The sequence below is a fragment of the Microchirus variegatus genome (genome assembly GCF_963457635.1).
Source record: "Microchirus variegatus genome assembly, chromosome: 17".
NCBI classification, from domain to species: Eukaryota; Metazoa; Chordata; class Actinopteri; order Pleuronectiformes; family Soleidae; genus Microchirus; species Microchirus variegatus.
The window spans coordinates 4,845,706-4,858,172 of NC_139818.1; the positions used below are offsets into that span (position 1 = coordinate 4,845,706).

A 12,467-nucleotide genomic window follows, 5' to 3' on the forward strand; every position below is an offset into this window, starting at 1 on the left:
CCCAGGGACATGCCTGAGACTGGAAATACAAAGGGAATGTTGTTGGCTGCTATTTGTTATAGTAACATTTGAAGGTTTGGAAGAAAAGCTATAATAACTGTCTCTCAACTTCTCTGTCAAAGTTTAATGTATAACATCTGCCCGGCTCTAGTCATGGGTTGGGGTATGGGGTGTAGGTAGTGTTTGTGTGTGTGTGTGTGTGTTATTTGGAATTAAACTTAATTAATTAATGAAGTAAGTAGGTGGTTTATTCCGCTTTTAAAGCCAAATTAGTTTCCGCGGTTATGTAAATCTTTATTCTTCTTAATGTTTATACCGGTCACATGCATGTTTAGAGGGATGGATTTACAGATATATATATATTCATCAAGGGGACATGCATGAAGTCCTGCACCAGGCCACACAGCTTTACAAAAGACACACGGGTCATCCTGAAATTCATCCTCCATTCTACATCCGTATACAGAGGCTGTTTCCCAATATCCATAATTGTGCGTACTTGTCCATACTTGCGTACTCCCGTACTTGTGAAAACGTCATCAGCCTCAGTCCAAGTTCTGTTCCAATTCTCAAGTACGGGAGCAGCGAGTACGGTTCTCATACCCGGAAGTGTTCTCACTCCGCCCGTATTACCAAGTATGCATCGGGTGGTGACTTCATGGATGCATTATAAAATCTGGATAGAGCACTGCCCCTTTGTCCTATGAAGCAGCTCACCCAGCGCATATGCCAAAAAAATGTTTGACTTGACCTTATTTATTAAGGCTGGCATTTGATGAAAAACGGCAGCTTTTATTAGAGGGAGACACATGCCTGAGCTACCGGACCTTCTCCAAAGGAAGGGACAGAAAATTATACGTACTTTTCAAAAGGGGTGGTATACGAAAAAGGACAGAGCAACTGTAAACTAGACTATGTAAACTTAAGGCCAAGTCAGGAGACTTTTATAACTGTCATCGACAACTTTGTGTAAAAGGAACGGCGCAAAGTTGTGAACTAAGCAAGTCTTAACTAAAAAAATGAACTAAGCAAGTCTTAAAGGTGAAGTGAGTAGTTTATAGTGACATCTACGGGAGAGGCTGAAATTTACAACAAAGAACTGCTCCTCTGCTCACCCCCTCCCTTCCCTGAGCGCTACTGTATCCTCAGCCGGTCAAATGTCGTCCTCGTCGTCTTTCTCCGTGTCAGCAGATGAGGTTCTAGTATTTATTCAGACAACGAGAGGGAGGGGAGAGGACGAGGACGAGGGACAGCTCTTTGTGGCCGCGGTAGAGCTGTCAGAAGCCGGCGAGGGAGAGGGCGAGCTACCGCGGCAGTAGCAGACGAAGCGGAGAAAGTGGAGGCGGGACTTCCGCTACAAGTAAAGCGACGCTTGATTTGTTCTCTCTGGTTTGTCTGTACAGGCTCCAGTAGAAACATGGCGTCTCACTGCTAACAGTGGCAATGCAGTAGCTGCCCCTGACCATGTTATTACTTGACTTTTTGAAACACTACGAAAATGAAACAAAAACTATTATACAGCGACTAGACAATGCAGGAGCACATAATATGTATAAAAAAGTGGATTTTGGGTCATATAAACCCATAAATACTACACAGTGTCCCTTTAACGTATGAACTACTAATTTAGTGTGTGCACGTCTTGGTCTGTGACTGCCTGCCTACCCCACCCTAGAGCTCACCGCACGTCACTGCCCATAGAGCATGCCCAGTAGTGTCACTCCCATAAGTGACATTGGCTTATTGGCTTTATCGATTTGCTCCGCGCGTCCATGAACAGTGAAAGGCATGATGGGAATACGCTAACGATGTGCGTTAGCGTTAGTGGATTTCACGAATACCGACATCATGTTAGCTTCTGTTTTAAACCATGGATTTGTAAATAAATGGCAAAACCATCAATAGTGAAGTGAATACAGTAAGCTGAAAAGTATAATGATGTAATTAAAGATTAAAATGATCAATAAAAATGGTTTATTTAATTTACCGTGGCTATAGGGCTCTTAGTTGTTTACAAACAGTGCGGATGCGCACGCAGCTCGATTGAAGAAGGGCGCTACTCAGCGTTTAACTAGTCTACGAATTCAGACAAGGAGATGTTTTCCTTGTACTACGCCAGCTTGTCGCCTAGTGATAAAACAAGTCATGCTAGGAAATTCACCTTGGTGAATGGGATACAGCTTGATGACACATATGCTTTAGGCGCCGGTGAGTGGATTAATGACGAGACGAAGTGGCCCCGTCTGCAGTGGCCCGATATCCACTCGTACCTGATCAACACTCCAAGTCTTTATTCCAAGGAGAACTTAAAGTCCTACACGAGCCTGGATGCTTACGAAAGTGTTACAGTTACAGTATTAGCAACACAATTTGTCCGGATTTTTACCGGCGGCTTCCTACAGCTCACTAAAATAACCTGGGAAGGGCGAGCAGAACAAGTACGGCGGACAAAGTAAGTGTCTTTAAGAGGTTTTATTCTACACACAACTTAATAGTTTGTAAACCGACAAAGCAAACAGCTTCTGATGATCAGTTACAGATGAAAAACAGGAAAATATACATGCTCCAAACCTGCTGGAAAGTTCTACACAACTAGCAAAACAACTGGAGTACATTAGCTTCTAAGCTACGGTAGTTTGACTTAAACCTGAGTTTAATTACGCTGTTGCTCTCAAACATTGTTTTTTTGTGTGGCAGCATTTTTCAAAAGTAGATGACGGTAAAAAAAAAAAAAGGAATGCAAACTTTGCAAGCAACAGCTTGCTTTTCACAGCTCTACTACAAACATGGCATATCATTTAAAAACGGTAAGCTAAGGTTGCTCCGTCCGTTTTGAGTATGAACATATCAGAATTATTAGCATATTTCAATGTTGAGATCCTCACTTTTCCGCAAACATTATCTTGCCGTTCTTGACATTCCAACCTAGGTCTTTTAGGTTTTGTTTCGTTTCATTTCCATTGTAGCTCAGACGTAACTGGTCGCTCAGCAGCTAAGACTCTACTGACTGCAATGATTAGTAAATGGCGGTAGGTGGCGCCTCATGGCAAAACATAATTTAAAAAAATAAACATAAATTTGCCGTCCGAAAAATATTTTATAGCTAATATGTGAATATTTGGCTGTACTGTTTTTGTTGGTGAGTTCAGTATGTTATATGAACTTTATTCCTGACCATCTCTGACATATTAGGAGGATTTGATGGCCATTGCTTTAGATTTATTACATAATGTACCTTTAAGATATGACAGGCGCTGTTGGAGGTGATCAGCTCCGCCTCTGTGGACGCTCGGGTTAAGGGTTTGGCCCTAACCCTCACTAGGAATGGGAATTTCACGACATTTAGAGAGTCGATTGTCGAGGTCCACGTGTCAATTTTTTTTTTACAGCAGCAGCAACAGCAGCAATGCGGGGGTGTAAACTATTCTACTGTTCTATTCTACTATTCACTGTACTACTTCATTTGAGGCTCAAAACATGGCTGTAATGTCCATTATTGACCATCAGAACAGCGATAATAAGAATGAGGGGCAAAAAAAAAAAGGAAAAAAAGCGGACTCTCCGCTGGAACGCGTGTCGCCACTCGCCAGACGGCTCAGGTTTTTGAACCTGCGCTCGTTAGGTGTCCAACAGAGCCCCATGTAAGGGGTGGGATTAAGCAGCTGAACTCAGATTGTTGGCTCAGAAGAAGCACTCAGCCTTATAAAATAGCATTTGCAAGGCAACATAAAAATAATATATGATTTACCGTTATGGCAATATTCTCTCAACTACATTTCACCCCAGCAGCCACAAGATAAAAGCAAGACAAAAAGTCGGCAATGGACAAGGTAAGGGCTGGGCGATATGGCCTCAAATCAATATCACGATACATTGAGCAGCTCACCTCGATAACGATAAATGAACGATAAGTTCGAAGTTGCTAAATGACGTCATCGCCTAATTTGCATAATTTACCATTTGCCTGATATAAGCATGTGCGCCGTGACACACAGATATCAGTACTGACATATATCAGACATAACATATATATATATGTGTTATGTTTGTTATGTATCAAATGCAGTGATTTATTTTGTGTGAGACTGAAGTGACACCAGAGGGTCTCCTCTCTGCTCTGACTGCAGAGAGACACTGTCTGTGAGTGCTTTGGGAGGGGGCGAGGATCCCGGCAGCACCCACCTCTTGTTGAGCACATTAAGTGCAGATTGATACGTGCTTTCACGTGAGAGTTTCCAAACACCACAAAAGTCTCCAATAACACCGGAAAGAGTCAGGAGATTGGTCACTAGTCGCTTTTGACAAAAAAATAGTCGCTAGGAAAAGTCGGAAAGTTGCCAGATTTTGCGACAAAGTCGGCAAGTTGGCAACACTGCTACCACACCCGCTGCAGCTGCTTCGTCTTTCCTTACCGTCTCTTTCCCTTGTTAAAGAGGGCGTGGCGTCACGTGACTACACTCGTTGTACACGACCGAGTGTCATGAACATGACGTTGATTATTGTTGTAAATTTTAATAACGATACATTTTTGATATATCGCCCTCGACAAGGCTGTTGTCCCAAATACATTAAGCATGATTTCACCTCCATCATGTGACACTTTTAAATGTGTAAAGCAACAGGAATGAGTGGGAAAAGTGAGACTCAGCACTTTTCCTCCCTTTTGTCTACCTCTAACCCTAACTCTCTTCTCTTCAGTGAGCTCTTCAGATTGTGAATATTGGCTCAAATCTTCCAAGTACACAGGTCACCTACACAGGTTTGCACAGCTATTCTTCTTAGGAGTCTGTATTGACTTCTATTCATTTGGACAACTAAACAAAGTGTCATCCCTAACCTTAACCATAACCAAAACTCAAATCTAAGACCCTAACTCCACCAGTTCCTTGTGGGGCTTTTTCAGTTCTAGCACTACTCGGCTGGACTCAACTCTACTTGGTTTTTTTTGCTTTTCCATTAGTGATAGTACCTGGAACCTGGTGCTTTTGTACCTAAAGAGGTAACAAATACAATAGCACACACACAAGATTTGAAAAGTTCCAAAGTGGGTCGTCGCCATCCATTAATATTAATAAGTCAGGGAGGCAAAAAAAAACTTAAAGCGGAACTAGACCGGAAGTTCCTATAATCGCTGTTTTTTTGGTGTGTATCTGCGTCATTACCTTGTTTATGAAGCCCTGAGAGTTCGAGACAAACAGTTCAGCCATTGCTGAGAACGTTGTGTTTTATTGTAATCTCGGGGCTCAACGAGATCACTGAAAATCCCGTAATAGTTACGTAAGCAGCGGTTCTCCTGGACAACCGATCGTCCTGCTCCGGGCGGTAGTCCGGGCACATCCGGTTACGTACATTGAACCGCAGAAGAAGAATAACGTCCGTTGTGGAGGTGTTTCACGAGCAACAGTGTCTTCTGACTCTGGGTTTGTCCCTTTGACGGTTTAAAGTCGTCAACGACTCGTGACGAAGCTATTTTTAAACACTGTTAAAACAATGTTTTGATAATGAGGAGCAGTGCATCCGTCGTTCCAGAGGGGGGCTCTGCGCTTCTGAGAACGGATGTGCTGGATAGTACTGGCCAATCACAAGACTCTGTCTTCTGGGGGTGAAAGTTCACTCTGAAATCTCGCAGCAGAAAAACACTGTCAGAAAAGAGGATTTTTATCGGCTAGTTCACAGCAACTAGGAGGTTTTTGACCATAAAAACAAGTTAATATATGTAAGTAGACCTCCATAACTAACATTTATGTGCAACAGGACCACTCTATGTGACCTTTAATGTTAACACTGTGTTCCATTTCGACGAGCAGAAGACATCATGGAGGACAGTGACTGGCTCTGTCTCTCTACTGATAAAAGATGCTGAAGGAACGGAAAGGTTTTCTCTCTCCTTTCTTTCTCAGAACATTATGAGAAGCTGTTGGAAAAGCCCAGAAATAGCCCAGGTGCACTGTGCTATTCCAAAAAGAAATGTCTTGGCTGCCCATTTCCACAAAGTCCACTTCAGAATGTATGCTTTTCAAGCAATAGAAGAACGATTAGCTCGTTGTAGCCAAGTGTATCTGGATTGTATTGTTGAGTGAGTGAGTGAGTGAGTGAGTGAGTGTATTGAGGCAGTGTCCTTGCTCAGACTCACAGAACCTAGTTTATGCTGTTGTCCATGACAGTGTTGTACATTTATGTGTTGGATTTGGCAACCACTTTTTTAGCGAGGCTTATAGCCTAGAACAAACAAGTCAGCAGACAGCGCTAAATATGGTCACAATTCCCAATGAAAAGACTTCAACTCCTTATATGAGCAGTTCAGTCTGTGTATGTGTGAGAGAGATTGTGTGAGTGTGCAAGAGGCACACAGCAGGAAGGAGGAGGGCATGTAGCACATGGCCATACCAGATGTGTGAATCATCAGGGACAGAAGTGATGCGGAAGTGAGTGTTGAATTACGTCTCTGTAAACTGGTCATGTTTATGTTGAACACGTCTGCCAAGAACTGTGGTTACCATTAGGACTGCAACAGTTAAAGTGATTGTCTGGTAGGTGTGTGGTTGTATGAGGGAGGTACACACACATAGTCCTGTGTCAGAACCAGGCAGTGTGAACATGGCTGCCAGTGGGGGAAAAACAGATTGTTTGCCTAAAAAAAATCTGTCTGCTTAAAGTGGAACTTTTCAAGTCTGGTCATTTTTTCTCCCCCTACAATCCTCACTGTCAGTTAATGATCTCACTCCATCATACCTTAAAGAACTAGTTTTACCATCCCAACAGATCACTTTGGTCCCAAAATGCAGGCTTAGTTGTGGTTCCCAGAGTCCGTAAGAGCAGAATAGGAGGCAGAGCCTTCAGTTACCAGGCTCCTCTCCTGTGGAACCAGCTTAAATACTAGCCTTTTTGATAAAGCTTATAGTTAGAGCTGAACCATGTCTTAGTTTCTTTATTACATGGCTGTAACCTGGCTGACGAGAGCTTTAGTGAGGAGAGATTTCGATCAGCTTGTTTGTAGCATAAATATCAATGTTAAATCTTAATGCTAAATATAAATCTAAATGCCAAATATGAATCTAAATGCTTAATATAAATATAAATGTTCAAGCTAATTCTTCAGGTAAAACTAAATATTTAGCTAATATGGAAATTCACACTGCTGTTAACTGGAAGTACCAAAATCTATCTATAAAGCAAGTTGCGTCTGTGTGAGTGTGTTTCTGTGACAGCGTATCTTGCTGACCATTTGTCAGATTGCCCTAAAACCTTGGATATGGGTTGAGCATGGCCCGATGGTGTGCATCCTTGATTTTCAAAAGTGGGCGAGGCACGCGCGGCGGCGTGGGCACATGGCGAATCACGCGCATCGGCTCGAACCCGTTTAGATCCGCTCGCGGTTCTAGTTATTCTCAGTACTAGTTAGGGTTCGAGCACGACTGTGCAAGAACCCTCTTGAAACTGAAGGAATTTTTCTTCTTATTATTATTATTATTTTTCTGCCAAATGAATCGCATTTTTGAGGCCTTTCCCATGCCCCAAAACGCACAGATTTTTGCGACCGCATCAATCCTGGTGAAAACTTAAATATTTAAAAAGTTGGTGAAAAAGCGTGGAAAATTGGAAGTGAAAGGAGCCAATAAGCGTGGCACCCCCTGTCCAAATTCACCCTGAACACCTAAATTATCGTAGCTGCACGAAAATGGGTACACGTGTAGAAGGTCGGGTCGAAGAAAAAATTACATTATAACCATGATCCAAACGCAACAGGAAGGCCGCCATCTTGGACTGAACAGCCATTTTTGGGCGTTTTTGGCGAATTTGCACCAATGCTACAAAATCTATCTAGTCCTACATTTTTAGAGCGATTACCTTCAGACTTGGTGAGGACAATGTGGACCAGTTGAGAAACGGAATTTTTTTTTTAAATGGCGCACGAGATACCACCAAAGTTGGCAAAAATTCAGGTTTTTCGCTGCAGACAAATACATTCTTATAACTTTACAATGAAAGGTCTGATCCAGACTAAACTTGCTGTGAGTGATGATGGGTAGTTTCGTTTCGGTAGTGAAGAAGACTATGAAGAAACGGTCAATTTTAAAAACAGCACCTCCTGGTGGTGGCAGAAAACATACAAAAAAATGTTTATTTAAGATTTTGGGAATAACTTTTACAGATATCATCGTATCACACTCAAAATTACTGACAGCACTCAAAACACATGGTAGATGATGCATGTGCAATATGATGACGAATCGTTAAACGGCGTAGACATGGCAACGATGGAAAGTCGGATTTCTGCGACAAAAAAGCGAACTGTTATAACTCTTGCTCAGATTGATGACAGGCCGGCCCTGAAGACATTTATATGACAATATTTAATTTTCAGCGCCCCCTGGTAACAGCAGACAGAATTACATTTACAGTTTTTCATGCTGCTCCAACAGGGATTGCTATATCCACCTGAAACTTAATATGTCAGACCAGAGACCCGTCCTGAACATGTCTATATGAAAATATTACATTTTGAAAACAGCGCCCCCTGGTTACAGCAGACAGAATTACATTAACAGTTTTTAATGCTGCTCTTACAGGGATTGCTGTATCCACCTGAAACTTAATATGTGAGACCGGAGACCCGTCCTGAACATGTCTGTAAAAGATTACCTCTGTACAGGAAGTGGAATGCCCGAAACAGGAAGTCCAACAATGTCCGATCTGCATGAAAATTGACATACTTCCCTGAACACGTTTCAACCAATGATAGTGCATTGTTCAACGGTGTTGCAATGTTCACGGTGCAAAGTCAGATTTTTCCGACAAAAAAACAAACTGTTATAACTTTGTGCATCCTCTTCCGATCTGAACCAAACTTCCTTGGATTGATGATACTCCAGCCCTGAAGACATCTATATGAAAATCTTCAATTTCGGAAACAGTGCCTGTAGTGAATTTACAATATATCACTATAGTACGCTGCCTTCTTGTACTTATCTAGGGCCATGACCCGGTCTGTAACGTTAGTTTAGTAAAATGCCCTCCTCTTCAAGTCTCCGTTTGAGTTATTTCCCAGTAGACATCACCACGAGATAGTTAATTATTGGTAACAAGTTGGAAAAAAAAACTTTGTTAAAATTTACAGAAGGAGACTCTTTGTGCTCAGTCCCGGTCTCCGTTTGATTTATTTCCCACATCAATATATTACAGTGCCCCCTGGTGACGGCAGACAATATGACACTTTTTATTTGAACAAACTTGTTGTAGAGTTTTTGTGCGATCAAACTTGGTGGGGTCACTGTGGACAAGTTGAGGATGGAAAGTGAGCGAAAGATTTTTAAAATGTTGCATTCTGTACGAGATAGGGGGCGCCAAAGTTGGTGAACATTCTGATTTTGAAAGAAACTCTTATAACTTTGCGATGGTAGGTCCAATCCGAACAAAACTTGCTCTGAGTGATGAAGTGTAGTTGCTGAAAACCACGGTTAATTTTTGGAAACAGCGCCGCACCTCATAACTAGAATTACATTTTTTAATGCTGTTCTAACAGGGATTGATGTATCCACCTTAAACTTAATATGTGAGACCAGAGATTCATCCTGAACATGTTATGAAAATTTTCAATTTCTAAAACAGCGCCCTCTGGTGACAGCAGACAGAATTACATTTAAATGTTTTCATGCTGCTCCAACAGGGATTGTAGTATCCACCTGAAACTTAATAGGTGAGGTCTGTAAAAGATGACCTCCGTACAGGAAGTTGAAAGCCCAAAACAGGAAGTAAGTCTAAGATTGTCCGATCTGCACGAAAATTGACATATGATACAACCGAACTTCCCTGAACACGTTTACAGACATGCCTATGTCCAACAGGAAGTCAGCCATTTTAAACAGGAAGTGCCCTCTAACTTTGACTGGATCGTATGATCCACGCGAAACTTGGAACAGGAGACCGGGGAATCGCTCTGAGCTATTGTGCACGTCGGGATGGCTCCACAGCCCAACGGGGACGCCGCTGAAAATTACTAGTACTAATACTGAAAATAACTGGCACAGTGAGCGGTGAATGAACGGGTTCGTGGGCATTGGCTCAACCCGTTCAGAACCGCTCGTTATATTTATATCATTTAACATTTATATTTAACATTTATTTTTATATATATATGTAATATTTTGGTGTAACATTCAATATTTTATTTATTATTTAATAAATTTCTAAGTGAACAAATTGTTGTAAATGTGCTAAAGAGTGACTTTCAAAAGTTCACACCACTTTTTCAAACATTGAAGCTAAATGTGGCTTGATGTTGCTTTCAGCATGTGCTGCTTTACAAACAGCACCTCATAAATGTCTCTGAAGCTGTTATATTAGTACTTTAAGGGCCAATTCTCATGCAGCCAGACGGGCCTTTTTTTTTCGTGCACCGCCCCTGCGCCTGTGCTCCTCCATCTCCAAGCGGCCTCTCCGCTGCTTTTGCACAAAGAGACTTTCCAGCATTTAATAGGTCCTGTTCCACCGTGTACTCACATCTTGTTGGAACCGTTTTATTCATGTTCCAAACTGATCTTGGACAGACTCTAACCTGGTATAGACATGCGTGTGCTGGTCGCAGTTTTTTGCATGCGTCATCACAACATTGTTTCGGTGGTTTTGTTTTGGTGATAAAAGTCTTTTGGCCGCCAAATTTTGGTGCATCCCTAAATATAACATATTGATAGGCAAGAACAATATAATAATGTAATAATGACGTATTCGTGCGACTTGGGTTCAATCAGCACCTGGCTCGCAGGGCGTCCCTGCTCGCTAAAAGCCTGTTCTGTTCTGAGGTGGCGCCGGGACTGCCGCTCAGAAAAGTTATGCGCTGTCTGTCAGTATTGATAGTATAGCCTACTCTGATTGACCCTGTTTGAAGATTGTTAGATTCTACAAGTTTATGTACCATCAGTTAAGTTGCATGGAGAAACAGGTATATGTTTTATATAGTTTCCCAGGTACTATTCAGCTTGTTATTATTCTTTTTTTTGCTTTTTAGGTTTCACAGCAGCCATCTGGACAGAAAGCAGTGTATATATTGTGAAACAGATTGACACAGGTGTAAATATTAACATTCATTAATTTGTGTCCATCTCTTGGTGAGTTTTCTGTCAAGATTTTTAGATAACTACTTGTTGTAGAAAGCTCATTTTTAGGCTAACCCTTCTGATCCCTAATAGCAAGGAAAGAAAATAAAGCAAAGACAGAATCATTGTCCTCATAAACGGACATTGGTTTTGACATACTTCTAGAGCACTTAGAAAACTAAAATTAGGTCCCACTAATCCCAAATAGTAAGGAGACATAAAAAATGCACATCATACAAATGTTTGGGTCTCAGGGGGTTAAATAAAGTGCAGCTTATGACTACTGTACTATTACTACTTGTCGTGTATTGATGAGGTCATTGACAGGAGACAACTGTGTTATGTATAAGTTCAACTGAGGGGGCGCTACACTAGAAAAATTACACAGCAGTAGTTCAATAAAGCTGGTCGCTTAACTACAGAGCTGGTGTGATTATTGGTCCCATGTACAGTCAGTATCGAACAATGGCAACGAGGATGGTGGCAGTCGGCTTATAGTTAAATCTGAAGAAAGTTTAGTTAGTTTGTCGACGGAGATGGACAACCTTCTGCCGAAGTTTGACTGCTACATTGTACCTGCCACACTGGGTCCGCGGTGGACAAGGTGGCTGACCGTGTTCGAGCTGTACGCAGACGGGAAAGGCTTGATTCTGGCAGCTGGTGTGGACGTTTCGGTGAGACAGAGAAGAAGGGCTTTGCTTCTACACCACGCCGGTACTGACGTACAGGATGTATTCACAGTTTTGCCTAATACCGGAGGACCTATGGATTACGATGCTGCGGTCACGGCACTGAACGCCTACTTCGTGCCGCAAGTAAACACTGCCTTCGCCCGCCAAACTTTCTACCAGACATTACAGGAACCGGGAGAAACAATACAGCAATTTGTGACCAGATTACGTCAGGCCGCTAGAGACTGTGCATTCACTGCAGACACGGAGAATCAGATCAGAGATGCAGTGCTGAGCAGATGCACTTCGGATTATGTGTGGAGAAAGTTGCTGGAGGAAGCCAACCTGACGCTGGCCCGTGTTTGGAGATCGCAGGACAGTGTGAACGAGTGGAGATGCAGATGGCTGCGATGAAAGTGACCGACAACGTTGGCGCGGAGGGCAGAGAGACAGTACACCGTCTTTACAAGAAAGTGGGAAAGTTCAATCAGAAAGGAATAAAAGACTGCGGAGGTGGAAAAGAGAAAATGGAGAGTGTGCTTCAGATGTGGACATCACTTTGCGAAGGACCCTGCCTGCCCAGCTAAAGGACAAGTATGCAGAAAGTGCAACTGAAAAGACCATTTTGCCAAGATGTGCAAGTCAAAAGGTAATAACAAACAGACAGTGAGATGTGTTGAAACAGAGACCCAGGACAGAGACT

General features: G+C 42.3%; 1 protein-coding gene across 2 annotated transcripts in view; it reads left to right on the top strand.

The window, feature by feature from the left end:
* The window catches only part of LOC310938941 (transforming growth factor beta-1-induced transcript 1 protein-like), a 47,378-nt gene that overhangs the window by 282 nt on the left and 34,629 nt on the right, over positions 1–12,467 (top strand). The gene's annotated exons all lie outside the window — the stretch shown is intronic.